This window comes from Protopterus annectens, chromosome 1.part2 (genome assembly GCF_019279795.1).
Source record: "Protopterus annectens isolate FY-2018-M chromosome 1.part2, PAN1.0, whole genome shotgun sequence".
Classification (NCBI taxonomy): domain Eukaryota; kingdom Metazoa; phylum Chordata; order Ceratodontiformes; family Protopteridae; genus Protopterus; species Protopterus annectens.
The window spans coordinates 382,082,678-382,105,177 of NC_056727.1; positions in this window are offsets into that span (position 1 = coordinate 382,082,678).

The following is a 22,500-nucleotide window of genomic DNA, read 5'->3' on the forward strand; positions in this document are numbered from 1 at the left end:
GGCTTTGGAGAGTGTGGTTTTTACCTGTGCAGCCGTGATTACAGGAACTTTGCATTCTTCCAGTATAGAGATGGGTTCTTTAGGGGGTGAGAGGGGGGTAAAGTTAGCACTGAACCTATCTGCCAAGATGTTGGCAATATCAGTTGGGTCTGTATATTTAGTGCCATGTGCTGTAACTCAGAGCAGATCTGAGTGTTGCCATTCAGATTCTTGACATAGCTATAGACTGCTTTGTGGTTGTCTTTAGAATCAGTGGTGATTTTGTTTTCGTTACTAGTTTTGGAGGATTTTATCAGGGATTGCAACTTCTTACTGAGGCTGACAAGGGAGCTCCTCCACTCGTGGGATTTTACTCTCTTTTGCAAGTGTTTCTTTCTTCTGTTGTACAGTTTGTTTATGGCAGGGGACCACCAGATTGTCTTCCTTTTTTTGGAAGATAGCGTCTTGGTTCTGTTTGGGATAGCACAATCCATGCACTCATGTAAGTGCTTATAAAGTGTGATTGTGTAGGATTCAGTAGTCGTAACTGCATTGTCCATCTGCATGGGTGTCATGAAGTTCCCCACTTCTGTCTTAAGAAGCATGAAGTTGGCTTTGGAGACATTTTTTATTATGGTTTCCTTAATGGGGGTGTAGGCCGGATGTGGATATCTAGGGTAATTAGCTAATGGTCGGATCGGACCAATGAGGCATTGACTTCAGGTGTGGAACCCGGGTCACTCATACTGGTAAAGACTAGATCTAGGATATTGTTGCCCCTGGTGGGGGTGTGAATAAGTTGATCCAGGGCATTGGCGTTTATGAATTCTAGAAAACGTTGAGCAAAGGAGATGGTACATGAGTAGTTTTCCCAGTTAATGGAGGGGTAGTTGAAATCGCCCATTATTAGGGTGTTTGGTTGAAACCTAATATTTTCTAGTACATCAAGAAAAGAGGAGTGGGAATCCTGGGGCATGGTGGGTGATCTGTAGCAAGCTAGTATGGCCCTGTGTTTCAGCCTCTGTCCTCCCCCTATATACCAGGCTTTGTCCAGATGTCATGCAGTAAGAGGTTTTTAGGTAACGGCCTAACATTATTTAGTGTTGGCATTCCTGCTATCATTCCAGTGATGTTGTGGGCTCCCACAGAAATTGTGGGGTAGGGTCCATATATATGAGGGCTACAGCTGGACAAAACATTTGTAACCTTGTACAGTCTAGATGTCAGTGTATGGAGAACACTGTTATATGTCCTTATAAGACATTTTATGGGGGTGGGTATTAAATGTTTTTAACCTAGGCTGTTACAACATGTGAGGGATATCAGTAGTACGAAACATTAAAGTATATGGCTGTACATTTTCATATGTTTCACCATGGGAACAGTGGTTGGGCTAGAGCTTACTGTCTTACACACAGTTCTGTTTGTCAGTGTGATAGTGACGTTTTAAGTTATGCATTTTTATATAACAGATACATTTACATTGTGACAACTAATACTTTTCCCCCTAGGGGTTGAGTACAGAGTGTAATTGGAGGCTGCTGAACTACATCTGTAATTAAGTGTTGATTGATTCTTATCTTCAAGGCAAGTGTGTTTATTACTGTTGTACTATTTGAAGGCTTTAGCCTAGATAGCAAAGTATATTATGTTTTGTACATTTCTGTATCATATGTTTTGTTTGAGAGTTGCATTAATCAGTTATTGTGTATTTCAAACACCTAACTGCTATAAGAAATGGCATAAACAACTGAAATAGTACACAAATAAACATTTCTATGTATGCAAACTTGTGTGTGGTGTCATGTCCTTTACTTTTTGTGTGGGTATATGTTTAATGCAATAATTCTCATTTGTAGGAAAGAATCAAACACTGGCCATTTGAAAATTTGGCAACTGTAGGAATAATGGCTTTTGATATGCTGTGCACCCTCTATATATATATATACTCTTTTTTATACATATCTATAAGTAGTTATATATTTATATGTGTATATATATATATATATATATATATATATATGTGTGTGTGTGTGTGTGTGTGTGTGTGTGTATCATTGGAATGTTTACTGCTTCCTCATTGTACATTCCTTATGGTAGACTGACTGGTATGTGTGATATGTTAGAGAAATCATCCTGATATCTTACAGCTGAGATGGCTTACTGTTAACTTGTTGTGGCTATGTTGTGCAGGGTCCTAGGTACAAGCTTGCAAGTGCTGGATATTGTGTTACAAGGTAAATCAATTCAGCTGTGGAGGAAGGAATAATGGCAATAATTGCAAGAGATCCCTATTGTGGGCCCCTTCACCCCCATTAACAATGTCTTTGGTCAGATGTTTTGCAGTGAGAGGTTCAGAGTGTGGATCCAATGTGTGAATGCAATACATATATGTATATCTATCTATACATATATATATATATATATATATATATATATATATATATATATATATATATATATATATATATATATATACATATACATATATATATATATATATATATATATATCTATATCTATATCCATAGACATAGACATGTATGTGTATGTCTACCTATACACACACACACACATATATATATATATGTATATATATATATATAAATACATTATGGATATATACATATATATATATATATACACATAATATATATATATATATATATATATATATATATATATATATATCTATATATATATATATATATATATATATATATATATATATATATATATATATATAGGTCTACTTTGAAACATCTAAAACCCATAGCATCTAATTTCATAACATCTAACACTACAAATCACAACAAAATAACATCCCCTCCACATGTAACTACACCAAACTACCAAACACACTTTTTATTATGTTTAAGCAGGGGGGAAGCCCTCCTGCACCCCCCGTAAATTAAATATACCAACTCCAAGATCTCACTAGAGTGGGGAAAAATGTATTTCCTAACCCCACTGTATCAAGCCCCCCCTGCCGAAACATTGTAAAACGTGTGTTTGGTACTTTGGTGTCATTATATGTCATTATATCTGGAGGGGACGTTATTTTCATGTGATCTGTACTGTTAGATGTTATAAAATTCAATGTTATGGGTTTTAGATGTTCTGGTCTCAATGTTATGAAATTAGATGTTATGGATTTTAGATGCTTTGAAGGGGACCTATATATATATATATATATATATATATATATATATATATATATATGTATATATATATATATATATATATATATATATATATATATATATATATATATTAATATATATAAATATATATATACACACACACACACACACACACACACACACACACATACATCTACATATTTAAATACATTTTCCCTACTGTTGAATGAATGTGCTGCATGATATGTTTGAGAAAACATCACATTTATATACAGGTCAAATGGCTTTTGTTGCTGGGCAGAACAAGGGCTGTTGGATACAGAGTGATTAAGCAGTTGAAAGCAGGTTTGCACAGGTTTGCGCAGCAGGAAGCAATGCTTACTTCTGGTTAAATAAGCTTAGAGACAGTTAGCCTGACAGTACTTAATCTGTGTAGCCATTTCTTGCCACCGCACAAACAGCCTTAAACCCACTTACTACTGCTTAAAAGTGCTTACTTCCACTTACCCATGTACTAATTTCTTTAAAAGAAAAGAAAAAAGGGGTGATAGGAAAGTGCTGAAAAAGGGGGCATGCAGAGTGAAAAACAATAGGGAAAGTAGCTAGGGATGTGCAGGATGGGTGTAGGAAAGGCCCATAGCTGTCAATTTCTTCTACAGCAGCAGCCGTGCATATGTACTGAATTTGAAAGTAGATTTGGACACTCAAACCCCTGAGAGAGGGGTGAAGACAACAATAATGTGTTGTGAAGCCAATTAAACCAGATTACATATGCCCAGTGGACACATGTGCAAAATGGACAGCTATGTATGAGGCGAAATTTTGGGGGGGGGGCAGATTGCCCTTTTTTATGGTGAGATTGGGATGTTGGGGAAGGATAGTAGGTATATTTGGGGAGGTAGGTTGGGTAGGAAGAAACACAAGATAGCATACAGGGGCAGTATATGACACATGTGGGGGGTAAACACCTTGGATGGGGAGGAGTGTTTGGAAATCGGAAGCCCATGAGCCCCCAAATGGAAACAGTGGGACTGAGGTCCCTACCCATGGGCAGTCACCACTGCACCTTCATGGCCCCAAAGGTGGCTGTGCTGGGGGATGAGCAGGAGGGGCAGGCTGACCCTGTAAATGCACCACGTGGCCCTCAACTGGCATAGCAAATCTCCAAACTCCCTTCAGAGCTCGCTACGCACCAATCTCCGGACCTGACTTTGGGTGACAGGATCCTGTCCACACCCACTCTCAGGGAATGAGCCCCATCCCCTGAGGCATTTCCACCCAAAGTTGGTGCAGGACCAGTGGACGGTGAAGTCCTGGGGTGGATGGCCCGGTGCCACAACCAGATGAGGTGGGAGAGGTGGGTCTGCTGGGACCGGCCTTCCCATATGTACTATGGTATTGCAGTTTTAAAACATATGTGGGTCAGTAATAGTCAACACAATCCAGGATTAGTTATAACAGCAAGCATAGATATTCCCATTAACCCAAAACACCAGATTTGGAACAGTTGCATAGCAAACAGAACACATGCATATATGGAACAACAGTGGCCATTACAATGGCATGCAGGTTTCTTTGATAGCAAGAGGCCACCAATGATAGTATTTCAACATGGAACATTAATAGAAATACATTTCATTATTTATTGAACAATAGGACATATGTCCCAACTGTCTTATAGCTAAATTCTACATCTCTTACTTGGTAGACCTGTGGAGGGAATGTTTGTTAACACTATCTGACTGTTTCTACACATATTCCTAGATTCAAAGTTAATATTATGCAGATACCTCTCAGTCTCTTAATGCACACACTCTGGACAAAACTTGATAACATGAGGGTACAAATAGGGACATGTTTTGAATATTGCTGTCATAAACTTGGAGAGTTGCTAGAGTGACAGGATTTTTTAATATACATTTTCTGAAGGTTTTGAGTTCTGAAAATCAAATGTATGTCATTATTTGTGACTACAATTCTGAGATGACCTCACTGATTTGCCAGGGGAACAGAGGAACAGGCAGAAAATATGGGCCAATTATCTGGACATTCTGAAAAATCTGTACAGTTGAGAGGTATGATTATGCATAGAGCTTACTACCACTCCCAGAATTTGAACCATGGCTGTGTCTGCTAAAAATACAACAATTTTAGTCACAATAGAGTGTGCTATTTGGATACTACTGTCAATCTTTTCCAGTGTTTCTAAGTCTCTCTTGGTTGTACAATCTGATCTTGTACTTAACAACAGTCTTATACAGACATTCCTAGACATCTTTTTATGTAGGCAGTGTGGGTAACAGTGGTTAACACAACATTACTATTCAGAGAATGCAACATTAAATGCCATACAATACTAGAGTAAACACAACCAGTCCAGTATTTAGAACTTTATTGCCAGGCAGTTACAGTTTTATTTAAATATGACCTGTATGGGACTATTACTGTCATATTGTCTGGCTTATTCAGTACAACCCATACAACAGTTTGTATACTGCCAGGTGACTTTCTGCTACTTTATATTTATTTAGTATGACTACTACAAGCAGGATTGTTACTCACCAACCTCGAGATGCAGTCTTTGCAGCCTACTAGCATGTGCTTCCTGATTCACAGCCCGCTCAGCAGCAGCTTTAAGGGAAATAAAGAAATATTTAGGCATAACTATCCATCATATACACAGGTTGGACATTAGTAAATAGTTATTAGTATGAGTACTTACACACTGCTGAGACATCACCCCTCTGCCTTGCTTCTTGGACCCACTCATTCAAGAGCTCCCTCTTTCTCCGCTTCAAGTCGGCATAGTGGTGCTGGACCTGCTCACCAGTCTGAGGGATATAAGTGGCACTGGTGAGATTACGGGTGAGATGGTCCCAGGCTTCCTCTTCATATTGAGAGCCTTGGTACTGGCCCTGCAGCAGTCTCTCATCATTTGTACCAGGAGTCCTACCATGACATTGGACTCCTGTATGCCCCAGCACTGCACCTGGAAGTGCATGCCCTCACCGACCCCTGCCATAGTGTCTACAGTGGGAAGCTGCAACGAGTTATGAGCTGTATTCCTGCCTGTGGGGGTTTAAATACGGCCAATTTCCCACTCTTTGCCATGACTGGATTGTTTTGAATATGCTGAGCTAAGCTAAGCTACGGGCAAACCTGCTCAGCTAAGGTTGGCAGTGTTTAAAGGGAAAGGCTCAGCAATGCTTACCAATGGGCAAATCCACTTAGCTGGGCTAATCATTGCTCAGCAGTCATATTTACACAATGCTTACACCTGGTAAGCAGAGCTGTGCAATGCTTAGCATTGCTTATTTTTAATTTTATAGACTATCTGCTGTATGACATTGATTCATCATTAATTACATATTATAAATTTGTTTATTGTGACATCCCCCAATGTGTTTCATTAGATTTATGCATGTGTGACTATAATGTATGGGGCACTTGTGTTTCTATGGGGATTTCACAACTTTATTAAACTGACATCTCACATCTGGACCTAATGCAGTACTCCGGTTAACAAATATATGTTATTTAGTAGGTAATAATAAAAAAATGTTTATGTACTGCTTTCACATGTAAAATGCAAACCAGTTACATTGAGGACCTAAATGGGAGTGGCTGTTCACAAAGCGTATGCTCTAACCACTGCACTATTACAATACTGCTTATTTTGGATGTCTCTTGCTATTCAACTTTTTGTGCTGTTTAAGCTGGACTAAGCGTAGCTAAGCAACGGGCACACCAGCACAGCTACACTTAAACTTTATCGCATTTATTAAAAAAAAACAGTTTTGTTGTGTTATTTTATCTATACCCTTCAGAATATTCCTGCTAATGCTGAACCTGTTATTTTATCAACTTTCTTCTTTGTGGGACAATTTCCCCTTTTGGCTTTGTCCACATTCCATACTCTGATGGGTTGGGTGGTGTGCACTATGTGCTTATGCTACCTATGTTATCCTAACAACTTTTGGCTTGGTAGCATACCTGTCAACCTCTTAGAGCAAGATATCTGGACAAAGCCTAAAATGATGGGGGGACAAATAGGGACAGATTTTAAATATTGCTCTTACAAACTTAAAAAGTTGATGGAATAATAGGTTTTAAATTAGCATGAATTTTCTGAAAGATGTGGAGTCTTAAACTCAAATGCTTTGTCATTATTTAATGACTTCAATCTTCAGCTATTTGCCAGAAGGGGACAGATTTTAGGAGGAACACACCAAAAATATGAGGCAAAAATCTGAGCATTCTGCAAAAATCTGTACAGTTGAGAGGTATGCTTGGTAGGGACGATTGTCCCTTATGCCTTTGACCACAGATTTGTTATCCTGACGGGTTGGGGTGTTATGAGCATTCTCGCTCATTTTTAATTTCCTTTCAGCTATTCTGGAGTGCAGGGGGTGTGTGTATTGTGAGAGCTCTGCTCTCAGACACACCCCCTGCACTCATACACAGAACAATGTCCATTTTAGAGCATGGCAGCGCGGCTTCATAAATATGCATGGTGCACTGCTGTTCTGAACAGGAACAGTCCCTGCCATGCAGGAATAACTTATTCCTGCATGGCTGCTTGCTGAATCCCAGGGGGTGTCTATTTATTTTTTCTGCCTGAGTAACTGGTGGACTCTTTAATGGAATGATATCTGTGCATTAATACCCTAATGGAGAACATTAATTCTCTAATAGGGTATTAGAATTTGTTTTGTCAATTATCTAACATGCTGTTAATGCACCTTCCTCCACCTATCACAAACTTATTTGGTATTTGCCAAGATTCTTATTTCTTATTTTATTTATTTGAATACAGTTGTGTTTCTTTAGCTTTCTTTCTTATTCTCATTTTATTATTTTTGTTTCTATCCCAAAAAAGTAGTTTTTCTACTTGCTTTCACCTACTTCTCAGAAATTCAAAGTCAGAAATTGTGCAGTTGATCAAGCAAACATATTTAACTGTTAAGAGTCATAAATTATACTGAAATATATCTGTAAGTCTATTATTTGACCTGATGGTTGATCACAGCAACTCTGATTTATTACCAGCCTTTTTGTGGAGATGGTTAAGTAAATATAAGTTTATCAAAGACATTTTTATGGCAGTAATCTATTTCTTCTTATTTAAGAAGAAATTTCCAGGTCATTAAAGTGTCTACAGTTCATGATGGGATTACACTCAGTGATGTAATATTAATGTATTTACAGCCATGTGATTCTATCTAACAGTAAGTAGTAATGTTTATGTAACTATATGAATAATCTGTATACATGAGAATATATTTATTTATTTATTCATTTATTAACATTTGGTGACCGGGAAAGTCCAACTGGATCAGGAACGCATTTTCAGTAGAGGCCCAGGGAGAAAAGCTCCCAAAAACAGATACAGACATAAAAGAATTCACAGTTATAACTAAACATTACATGTGTTACTGGTAACAAGTACAGACATTAATGGCTTTTACAGTTATACCTAAGCATGCATATATTTCTAGACATAATACAATTTATCATGTGGATAGATAACATTTGCAGCAGATTGTAAAAAGTTCAGTCAAAATTCTAGTCTAGAGTTGTACATCACTGGCAGAGCATATTAAGTTATGCAGAAGACATAAAAAGTACAAGTTTTTCTCTGTGTTTAAGGGTAAAAGTTAAATAATGGTAGTAAGACATAGGGAAGAGAGCATGATTAAACAGAGATAGTAGTAGAAGTAAGGGATTATTGAAGAGATGGCATGATGAAAAGGAGGTAAATGAGGAATAGAGTTTGTATGAGATATAAAACAGATTATAGAGAGATTTGGCAGTGAGGTTAATGTGATAAATATTCTATGAGGTATAAGAGAAAATTATAGTAAGAGATTTGTTAAGAAGCAGGTATAATAGATAAGATAAGATGTATTGGAAGTTGTTTAAGAGAGTTGGAAAGGAGGCATTAGAGAAAAAACAAATTTCCAAGTGACAGGATAGGAAGAGAGAGATAATGACTACGGGTAATGGACAGGCAGTATGGAGGGAAATATGAACTCATGAAAGATAGATTAAGTGTGGTTTAGTTAAGGAGCAAAAGCAAATATGAATGTTGAGAAAATGATTTATTTTTTTAGTGCAAGTTTATATGTCTTTAAGGAATCTGAGGCACTGATATTTTTATAATTATACACACACACACACACACACACACACACACACACACACACACTCATACATAGAGATAGATGTGTATCTGTGTGTGTGTGTGTGTGTGTGTGTGTGTGTGTGTGTGTGTGTGTGTGTGTGTGTGTGTGTAGCATTGATTCTGCAAATAATTAATTTCTGTGTTTCTTCCTAAAAATAATGTTAAAATTATTACATACATCAGAAGTTGAATGTGTGACTCACCGTATTTTAAAAGAATGCTGTATTACTTGTGTGACTAAGAGAGTAAATAAAGGACATGAGTTCTTGGAAACTATTACCAAATATAACTTGAAAAAGTATGTCATTCACTAAGGAAGTTTATGTTGCAATTTAGATTGATATTAATATTTACACAACAACCATGATTTTTCTATGAGCAAGAAGTGAATATTTGTAGTTAGATGAAGTAATTTTAGCTATAGAAATGGTACAGTATGTCAGACTGTAACTACAAAAATTATTTTTCACTGTTTACAGTTTCAATACTCATCATCTGATATACGTGATAGGAAAACTGTTTTCACAGAATATAGAAATCGCTCCAGACATTTTGAGATACACTTGTTAAATACTGTGTAAATCATTTACAGTGAATCATTCTTTAATTGCATTGGGTTGTTTAAAAACATATTTGTGTAAGCATTCAGTTAGGGAATGAACGTGTGTATGTGCACATGAGTAGCACTGCACGATGTGGCAATAGAAACAGCAGACAAAATACGTGAGCAACTTTTTCATGCTAGAAAATAAATTTTTACAGCAACATTTTTTTTTCAAAATTAATGTGCTGTCTTAAAGCTTCCTTAATAAATTAACACTAAGGGCAGCAGTACACATATTTTATAAAGTTTTACATCTAGATTAGGCAGACATGACTGTAAAGCACATACTGTGAAATTCTGTAGTGGTCAATTGTAAATAGAGCATTTTTTTATGTTTCTAAATAACATTCCCCCAGATTCATCATCCTTCCATGCAGGACTAGCTTAGTCCTGCACAGGAGCAGCTATTTAGGAGCAGGATAGCAGTGTGCCATGCATATTAATGAAGGTGCACTGCCTGAGCTCCTAATCTTACACGGAGTATGTAAGAGTGCAGGGGGCATGTCTGAACATGCCCCTACAATGAAGAACAGCAGACAAGGCATAAAAGAATGAGCGAGACCGCTTATAGGTGTATGCATACCCTCAGCAAAATCCCCCCACAAGAGCAATAGTTAAAACAACAAAAATAAAGATTTTTTTTTTTATGAAACAGATAAAATTTAACCATAGGTGCGAGATTAATGCAGCTTAAATGTCAGAAGAGGATAAAAAGCAAGATATATGCAAATGAAACAGTACAGCAATAGTGTAGTGGGCAGAGAATTCACCTTATGAGCAGTCATTCCTGGTGTGAGTCCCACTGCAGCACATTCCATTTTCCATGTCAAATCACTTTATGACCAATATTTTTAGTTGCATAACCTACTAAATAACATATATTTGTGAACTGGTGTACTGCAGTAAATGCAGATGTGAGGTGTCAGTATCATAATGTTGCAAAGTTCACCGATAATGATACGTGCCACATACAGAATATGTACACATGAATCAGGGATACGAATGGAAGGTAAAATGTGTAATGAATGATAACTCCATACAGCTTCCAAATCCCCCACCTTCCCAAGACCCATTAGACATTACTGTCTAAATTAGTGCAGTGGTAAGTGGGAGCAAGCACTAGTAAGCAAGTGTAAGCACTATTAAGCAGTAGTAAGCAGGAGTAAGCATATTTAAGCACTAGTAAGCAGGGGGTAAGCAATGCGCACACAGGTTAAGCAATATTGAAGCTAACTCTCTGTAAGCATATTTAACCAAATGTTATCAAAGCTTACCTTCAAGCAAACTTGCGCAAACCCACTTACAAGTGCTTAAAAGTGCCTTAATCACTCTGTATGCAACAGCCGCTGTTCTGGCCAGAAACAAAATAAACAGCCTTTGCAGGTCTTGAACCCAAGACCCTGTACACTATAGTCACAGTAGTTAACCACTACACCACCACATAAGACTGAGGTACCACCAAACAAATCCTCACTATAGGAAAATCAAACTGAACGTGTGAAATGAATCTATATACAGTCGTATGTTGTATAACCTACTACATAACATAAATATGTGAACTGGAGTACTGCAGTAAGCCCAGATGTGAGGTGTAATTGTAATAAAGTGTTGAAATCCCCTAACAAACACAAGGACACCATGCAGTGTACATACACATGATCATGGATACCAGACACATATATAACATGCAATGAATAACAAATCAATACCAAAAAGCAAATATAATCCAAATTAAATATTAAGCAATGCTAAGCATTGCACAACCCAGCTTAGTAGGTGTAAGCAATGTGTAGGCCAGCTAACTCAATTTTCCCATTGGTATACCCCTTTAATCAATGCCAACTTTAGTTAAACAGTTTTGTCCATAGCTTAGCTTTTTCAAAACCATCCAATCATGGCAAAGTGTGGGAAATAGGCCCTATTTAAACCCAACAGGTGGGAATACATGTAACTGGTTGTAGCTTCCCCTTGCAGGCACTATGTCTGGAATGGGAGAGGGTGTGAGCTTTTAGGCACTGGGGAATCCAGGAGTCCAAAGTCATGGCAGGACTCCTTGTCAAAGACCATGAGCAGAGACTGCTGCAGGGCCAGTACCAGGGTTCCCAATATAAAGCAGAAGCCTGGGACTGTCTTGCCCATGACCTCACCAGTGTCACTGGCATACCCTGAACTGGTGAGTAGGTCAGGCATCACTATGCCTACCTGAAGGGGCGAAAGGGGTATCTCTTGGATCAGTGGATCCAAGAGGCTAGGAGGACAGGGAGGTCACAGCTGTGTGTAAGTATCACTCTACTGCTTGTTTAATAATTGCCAGCACATGTATATTATGGATAGGTATGGCTAAATATTCCTCTTATGTCCTTCACAGTGGCAAGTGAGTGGGCTGTGAACCAGGATGCCCATTGATGTCACATGGAGAGGTTGTGACACGAGGCAGGTTAGCAATACTCTTGCATGTACTGTCATAGAAAAGAAATCTAAAAGTAGTAGTAAGTTAATTGCCTGTATAAAACCTGTATTGTTTAAGGCGTGTACTGAATACACCAGAGAATATGGCAGGAAGAGTCTCATATAGGTTGCATGTAAATAAAAGCATAACAGCCTGACAATAAAGGTATAACTGCTGGACTGCATGTGTTTACTCTGGTATCATATGGTAATGTAGATTTGCAATCACTTAATTGTACTGTTGTATTAAGCACTGTTGCCCACACTGTGCAATATAAATAAAATGTGTAGGAATGTCTGTATATGACTGGTGTAATTCCCAGAGGTCATTTAGTACAACTGAGAGAGACATAGACAGAAAACAGTGAAAAGACAGACAACAAAATCCAAATAGCACACGCAACTGAGACATGAACTGTTGTATTTTTTGCACACACAGTCATGGTCCGAATCCTGGGAGTCGTAGTAGGCTGCATACAGAATCATACCACATAACTGTACAGATATGTCCAGAATGTCCAGTGTATTGGCCCATATCTGCTGCCTGTTAGCCTGTTCCCTTGGGAAATCAGTGGGATGATCCCAGATGTTTAGGCAGCAAACAGGAAATACAACTGATTGCCACACGTCTATAACAACAAACCTGTCACATTAGCAACTCCCCAAATTTATGAGAGTAATAAGCCAAGTATGTCCCATCTACACCCCCATGTTGTCAAGCTGTGACCATAGTGTGTACAGTAACAGAGTGAGATGTATGTGCATAATACAAATGTGAAATCTGGTAACTTGTATGGCAACATTCAGGTAGTGCTAACAAACATTGCTCCAACAGGTCCATCAGATATGAACACTGTGCCTAGAAATAAAAGATTGATACCCTGTACTGGTGCTGTTTACTCTGGTATTGTATGGCATTGTGAGTGTTGCAGTTGCTCTGAATAATAAGGTATTACTCATCACTGTCACCCACACTGTGCTACATAATATAACTCTCTAGAAACTTCTGCATAAGAGTGATGTAATACAAGGTCAGAATGTAAAACCACAGGAGAATTATAGACAGAAATCAGATAAGAGATATACAGCAATATCTATATAGCACACACAACTGTGATGGACAGTGTTTTATTTTTAGCAGACACAGCCATGGTCTGAATCCTGGGAGTGGTAGTAGGCTACATACAGAATCATACCCACAACTGTACAGCTATGTCCAGAATGTCCAGTATATTGGACCATATCTGCTGCCTTTTACCTTGTCCCCCTGGTAAATCAGTGGGATGATCCCAGATGTAAAGACAGCAAACAGGAAATACAACTGACTGTCACACATCTGTAAGAACTAACTTGTCACACTAGCAACTCCCCAAACTGTTATGAGAGTAATAAGCCAAGTATGTCCCATCTGCACCCCCATGTTGTCTAGCTGTGACCACAGTGTGTACAGTAACAGAGTGAGATGAATGTGCATAATATTAATGTGGAATCTGGTCATTTGTTTGGCAACATTCAGGTAGTGCTAACAAACATTGCTCCCACAGGTCTGTCAGATATGAACACTGTGCCTGGAAATAAAAGATTGATACCCTGTACTGGTACTTTTTACTCTGGTATTGTATGGCATTGTGAGTGTTGCAGTTGCTCTGAATAATAAGGTATTACTCATCACTGTCACCCACACTCTGCTACATAATATACCTCTGTAGGAAATCCTGCATAAGAGTGTTGTAATACAAGGTCAGAATGTAAAACCACAGGAGAATTATAGATATAAATCAGATAAGAGATATACAGCAATATCTATAAAGCACACACAACTGTGATGGACATTGTTTTATTTTGAGCAGACACAGCCATGGTCTGAATCCTGGGAGTGGTAGTAAGCTGCATACAGATTCATACCCCAGAAATGTACAGATATGTCCAGAATGTCCAGTATATTGGCCCATATATGCTGCCTGTCACCCTGTCCCCCTGGGAAATCAGTGGGATGATCCCAGATGTTTAGGCAGAAAAGAGGAAATACAACTGATTGTCACACATCTATAAGAACAAACCTGTCACACTAGCAACTCCCCAAAATGTTATGGGAGTAATAAGCCAAGTATGTCCCATCTACACCCCCATGTTGTCAAGTTGTGACCACCAGAGTTTGTACAGTAAAAGAGTGCGATGTACGTGCATAATACTAATGTGGATTCTGGTAATTTGTGTGGCAACATTCAGGTAGTGCTAACAAACATTGCTCCCACAGGTCCGTCAGATATGAACACTGTGCCTAGAAATAAAAGAGTGATACCCTGTACTGGTTCTGTTTACTCTGGTATTGTATGGCATTGTGAGTGTTGCAGCTGCTCTGAATAATAAGGTATCACTCATCACTGTCACCCACACTGTGCTACATAATATAACTGCCTACGGAATCTTGTATAAGAGTGCTGTAAGTCACTAAAGGTTGAAGAGGGCAATAGTCTAAATATGTCCTGGTTCACCTGCATGTTGTCAAGACATGCCCAGAGTATATGCAAAAAGAGATGGACAGGTATGTGCATAACATCAACCTCCAGTCTGGCAGTATGTGTAGAAACAGTTAGTGTTACCAAGCAATTAATCCACAGGTATACCAGGTAAGAGGTGTATACTGCAGATAAAAGCAGTTCATGTATATAGTTGTCGACAGCCATACCACTGTCCAAAGTAAGGCAATAGGGTAGTGTACTAGTACTTGTAAGGTACAGATAACAGCAGTGACTAGGAAAGTAATGAGAACTACAGGAATATACAAGTTGTTAATTGACATCTTTCTCTCCCCCCACCATATCTGCAACAATAAACTAAATAACCAACTCAATTGGTATGTGTGACTTAACTGTAATGTTGGGACATATGTCCTATTGTTTGATAATTATTAAAATCTGTTTCCATGTGTGTGTTATGTTGAAATACTCCCACATTGGTGGCATGGTGCCATCAATGTACCTGCATGCTGTTGTAATTACCACTGTGGTCCATATATGCATGTGTTCTGTTTGCTATGCAGCTATTCCATATCTGGTGTCTGGGTTAATGTGAATATCTATGCATGCTGTTATACCTAATCCTGAAATGTGTTGACTATTACTAACCCACATGTATTAATAAAACATAAACACCATAGCAAATATGGGAATGCGGGTCCCAGCGGACCAACCTGTCCCACTTCAGCTGACCGTGGCACCAGGCACCAGCACATCTGGAGCCCAACCCGGGACCTCCTCGTCCATTGGTTCTGCACCACCTTCAGGTAGAACCACCTCCGGGGATGGGGCTTTCCCCCATGGGAGTGGGCACAGACAGGAACCTGTCACCCATTGCCAGGTCCAGGTCATGGTGCGTAGTGAGCTCAACCAGAAGTTTGGAGATTTACCACGCCAGGTTGAGGGCCACGTGTCACAACTAGAGGGTCGGCTTGGCTCTCTGACTTAACCCACAGCACAGCCACCTTCGGGGCTGTGAAGGTGCAGTGGTGACTGCCCACGGGTGGGGACCTCAGTCCCACTGTTTTCACTAGGGAGCTCATGGGTTTCCGATTTCCCAACACCCCTCCCCATCAAGGTGTTTTCCCCTAACGTGTCATATACTGCCCCTGTATGCCTTTTGTTTGTCTTGTCTAACCTACCCAAACTACCTCCCCAAATATACCTACTATCCCTCCCCAACATCCCACTTTCACCTGAAAAAAGGGCAATCTGTACCCCAAAAAAAATCTCGCCCCATACATAACTGTCCATTTCGCACACATGTCCACTGGACACATGCAATCTGGTCTAACTGGCTTCACAACATATTATTGTTGTCCTCACCCCTCTCTCATGGGTTTGAGTGTCCAAATCTACCTCCATATCAGTGTACATGCACAGCTGTTGCTGTAGAAGAAATGGGCAGCTATGGACCTTCCCTACACCCTTCCTGCACATCCCTAGCTATTTTCCCTACTGTCTTTCCCTCTTTGTGCCCCTTTTTCACCACTTTCCTATCAAACCTTTTTTCTTTTCTTTTAAAGAAGTTAGCTTGGCGGTAAGTGGGAGTAAGCACTTTTAAGCAGCAGTAAGTCAGTTTAAGCCTGTTTGCATGGGGGGTAAGCAATGACTACACAGATTAAGCAAATGAGAAGCTAAATCAGTATAAGAAACTGGAATCGGAAGTTAGCAATGCTTACCTCTAAGTAAACCCGCTTACATCTGCTTAAAAGTGCCATAATCACTCTGTATCCAGCGACCCTTGTTCTGGCCAACAAAATAAACAGCCTCTGGAAGCCTCAAACCCAGGACCCTGGGTACCATAGCCAAAGTGATTTACCACTAAGCCATGATAGATATACTTAACCCTAATGTTTTCACAAACATAACATCCAGCACAGTCATTCAACAGTACATGAAATGTATTTAAATATGTAGATGTATGATGTATATGTGTGTGTGTGTATATATACATATATATATATATATATATATATATATATATATATATATATATATATATATATACATATATATATATATATATATATATATATTTATATACTTATGTCTAAGTAGATATTTACATATCTATATATGTATGTATATATATATATATATATATATATATATATATATATATATATATGGATTCACTTTATAACCTTGAAATGCTGAAATATTGAATTTCAGTATCTCGAGACTATAAAACCGAATCCACAAAACACCGACAAACAAAAACCGTGAAACCACATAACCGAAAACACCGCACACACTACACTAAACATACAACACAACACCCACATCACAACATAAACAAAAAAAAACCACACATACACAACTCACACACATAAAATGGGGCAAGCCCCTGCACACCCCCTACTTATATATACTAACTCCAAGATCGCACAAACACAACACAAAAGCTCACTCACACACGCCCATTCTCCAATCCCTCACACACACTCTAACTCCCACTCAAAACCCTTACAAAACACTCACTTACCTGACATAACACCTACATCCACACACGGCACAGCACCACCAAAACACAAACCTGGACATTCGTGGCAACTTCATAACCGCAAATTCGACATATATTCGACATATGTGAAATTCGTGATTATGAACGTTCGCTATTTCAAACATTCGACTTTATAGCTTCGAGATACTGAAATTTGACATTTCAGTATTTCGATGTTATAAAGTGAATAAGCATACATATATATATATATAAAAGAGAACATAACAAAAACATATATGACCACATGCACCGTTAATGGGGGTGAAGGGGCCCAAGCAACATATGTCTTGTACATATAGATACCCCCCCCCCACAGCCAAACATGTCTGCCCTGCAATACAATACCAACTTTTGCAAATCCCATACCTAGGACCTGACACAACATGGGCACAAGATGTTAACAGTACTCCATCCCACCTGTATGATGTCAGGCTGGTAGCAGTAACATATCATGCAGTACAATCTGGCATAACATATTACTGTGGTCCACATTATTAGCTGTTACTAGGCTGCAATACGTGGTGTTCAGTGTATGGGACACTGCAAACTGACACATGTGTAGGCCTTTCTTGTCAAGCATCTGCAAAAAGGCTGAAGGTGGGGAGAGGGTGTCAGCATGACACACCAGTGCACTGCAGCAGGGATCCTTAGGATGCTAAGAATGGCTGTATCTGCACACAGTCAGGTTCAGGAACTGTGGCAGATGTAACCCTACCCCCACAGCAATAGTGACGGCAGTGTGTGAACACCAAGTAATGTGTAGACTGTGTAATCATGCAGATTTGGGGGACATGTGTAGGGCAGACTGAACATATACTGGAAAATGCAGATGGCCCATGTTAGTATACCCCTGCCAGGAGTAGTGACTGCTGTAGTACACATAACAATAGGTGCAACAAACCATCATGATAAGGGTGTGCACACATATGCACACATGGAATGCATGCATTACGGTCAGCATCCGCACACCTAATACATTCTGTACACACTGCATGTGAATGTACAGGACATATGTCACATATCGGGCTCATGTACTGTTAATATATGCGGTGATGTCGTCCCATGGCAGATCAAGGAAGGGTGCGTCATATCAATAAGTGTGTGTACACTCCCCATAGCCATGGTATGGTCTGACAGTTGTCAGTGTAATAGTATTGGATTGGTCATACATGGTCCGCTGATGTTGAGATCTGTAAACCAGACATCAGGCATTCACAAATTAAATCTGTCCACATATCATCCCAGGTATGTGTTGCTGAAAAACATTGGGGCTGTGAGCATTAGAGCTGGCATAACATTCACAGTACTACACATTCAGCAATGGGTTGCACACCTGTGAGGTTTGATGTACAGTACATGGCAGGGTGCAGAACAGGTGCACAACAATACTGTGTAAATGGGTGCAATTGTATCCAGGGGAAGGGGGCATCACCTACTAACACAGCACATGCATCACACACATGTATACTGTTGCTAACATGGATTGACTATAGCTGCACTGCATGCTGTTGTGTACCATATGTTATGCATGTTGACAGATGGATAATAGGAGGACTGTGTGTACTATATCTGTGCAACCTCACCTATGTGTGTGTGTGTGTGTGTGCGTGTGTGTGTGTGTGTGTGTGTGTGTGTGTGTGTGTGTGTGTGTGTGTGTGTGTGTGTGTGTGCTGGTGGGTGTGTTGGTGGGTGGTTATTTTGTCTGTAGGGCCACTCTGGTGAAATGGAAGGAGGATGATGCATGTAGGATGCATGTGTGCATGTGTGTGTGTTTGTGTGGGTGTTCATGTATGCACATGTGTGATTGTGGGGTTATTCATACAGCGGTACTTTCCTTTGGGATCGTGCAGTACATGGACATGGACTGACACATGACACACCAGGAGTACTTGTCATGTATGTAATCACAGGACAGCTGATAGTATAATAAGGTATGTAGCATGGAACATGCATCGGGAGTGAAGGTAGTCACCAGGTATACCCTTAATATCGCATTCAGCAGAGAGGTGGCCAACAACCCACGTATGCAGCACTACAGATGCATTGGGGAATTGCTAAGCAATACCAGATAGTGTATCCATATATTACAGTTGTCACATGATAGGTTGATTGAGCAGCATTTCTGGCATGTACTGAGCAAAACTTACACATGACACTCCAGTGCATGAAATTATGGAATGAACATAGTAGCCCCTCACATATAGGGGCCATGCTCACGATGTCCAGACATACACTGGATGACTATTGAATGACAGCAGTGAGGCCATGTAAAACCATTCCATTCAAGTCAGTGACGTAATGGAGTAACAGGTCTTATGTTGTGATCACTTGTCTAGGCAATTAGAGGAATGATATATTAATGAGTGGTATTAATGAGTGTTTGTTACCAAGTGTGATGCAGGATGGAGAATGCATGGGAATAAACGTGGGACTGTCTGTAAAGTCATGGACAAGTAGGCATTAAGGTAGTGTTTGTGTGTGTGTGTGTGTGTGTGTGTGTGTGTGTGTGTGTGTACTGTTATGCAATGCTGTACAGGTCTTAAAGTGCATTTCTTGTTTTCCCCACAGGTGGCGAGGTGGGTCTGGATCCCTCCTGCATGCAGTCTGATGTTGGTGTCCATACATACACCAAAGATGATAATAGTACTGTTGAGGCACAGGTGGGGTTGTCAGGAGCCAAAACAGTGCCATCATTTGACATCCCCCTTTCAGCCACCCCAACCCCACACACAGTTTCAGTGCCCATACATACCCCATCACCAGTGGCCATAGTGGAGGAACAGCTGGCGGTTGTTAGCAGTGCACAGGAGAGAGTGGTAACCATGCCTACTGTGTCTGGTCACAGCAGGCATAACCAGATGTCCAGCAGAGCACCACATAGACAGATGTCCCAGGGTGCTCATGGTATGGCTGCTGGTTATCAAGCGCCTTTCAGACACACCACAACTGGTACCACCAGGCGCATGTTTCAGGCTGTTATGGTGGCGCAGGGATGTATGAATGTTACACCAGACAGGGTCTGAGGGTCCAGAGGATTACTCTCACATCTGCAAGCGACAACTTCCATGAACTGTCTGGTGCCATCCATGCTTATACCGAGCTCATGGATAGATGTTTGGTGAGATGATGGGCCTCATTGACCATGGTTTGTCCATGCTTGAACATGTGATGGGAGTGCAGCGACAGCCGCGTAGACGTAGGCCAGAAACACCAATAGCTGGTAGTCAACATGGACATGCTAGGACACCAAGGGGCTCCTATAGTGGCAGTAGCAGCCTAGCACTGTGGGGGAGGGCTGTCCACACCATACCACAGCAGGCCACAAGTACGTGGTCCTGGACAGTCCCAGGAGGGACCTGGTTCCAGCAGACATCTGTCATCATCAGAGGAGAGTAGCACATTGAGGCCTGTACCTGGACATGCCCATGTAACCCCTAGCAGGCACAGTCCATGTGTCCATGGCTGGAGGCAGTGGACTGCACACCCTGCCAGGTATGATCTGCAGCTATCCATAAACACATGTGTAGGGCAGCCACATGGCAGAACTGTGTGCATGTGTACCCACACACTATACGAACACACCTAGTGGAACCCCATACCTACACGCACCACATCACCATGCTCAGTTCACCTCATTACACCCCTCACCCACACACATGATGTCAAATGTTTGGCCCACCCTCGGCCTCTGGCAAACCAACAACACACCCTGTGCATATGATTATACCTGTGCCACATCTCTGTCATCCATAACATCAATGCAGGGACAGGCTAATATAGTTCTGATGCACAAGGTGACTGTACTACAGTGTACCAAAGTACTGAAATGTAACATGTTGTCAGGAGTAAAGTTTAATGCAGACATGTCAGGTAGTTTAGCATTCCAGCAATGATGCATCATAGCTTTTAGTAACACTGGTTGATTGTGGTCCCCATAATGTTATCCATTTGTGTTGTAGGTGTACATGTGTCAGCAGGAGGATGGTCTGCAGTCATATTCCACAAGGGGTATGGCACTGTGGTGACACCATGGCTGTGACATATCTGGGTTACAGTTGAGCACATGTCACAGGTTTGTATGACAATTATTGCTGGTGCCACATGGACAGATGACCCACTGGGACATGTATAATCTGCAAACTGATGTAGACACATCCACATACATGCACACTCTTACTTGGCAACTCCGGGACTAGACCCCTACCTAGGTATGTAGTGCTACTGAAGTGAGTGGCTTTCATTGCACACACCACACAGCATTTAGAGTGGGTGTGTTCCAGGTTGCATGTTACATGCAGAACATCCCCAGACATGTACAGTATGCTAATGGGGATATAATGGTTGTATATGGACAATACATAGTGTGACACACCATCATATACACATTAACAGACACATAACAGGCAGACACATGCCTGAGAGACCTGTGCCTATCACTGCTAACAAACTTGACCATGTGTCCAATGTGTTACATGTGGGCTGCACACAACACATGCATAACTGGGCTGGATTGTGGTATCAGTTACCTGTATAGTTGATGGTGACAGTGGTCACCATAAAGTGGTACATGGGCATATACTGGGTGTTACTTGGTGTAATGACAGTGTACACAGCACCCACATCCCCCAGTGGATATTGTACTCCCTGAAATCCATGATGACACTCTGACACACCCACCATCACACATTGCTCATGACTGTGATACAACCCATTGTATATCCCAACAATGATGCTACAGGGATATGCACCTAATGCACATGCCACAGGCATAGTAGGGTGTTGCATTGCGATGCCTCACCTATGGGCAGCGACAACACTATCTGTACTACTGTGTGGCAATGGGTATTGTAATAGGAGTATGCAGCCTCAGACTGCAGTACCCTACAGATATACGGACATGCACACATATACACACTTGCCAGAACTCAATGGGTATCCCATGCCTATTGACCCATTTGTATAACAATGTTGTGCTGGTACTGTAAGGCTCGTGTAGCCGGTAGTGAGAGAAGTGTAACAGGGTACATGTAATGTCCCATACAGCAGCAGCCACAACTGACTATGCCAATGGGTATTGCGGTGGTTGTGAAGGCCCTCATGGAATTCCCAAGTACAGA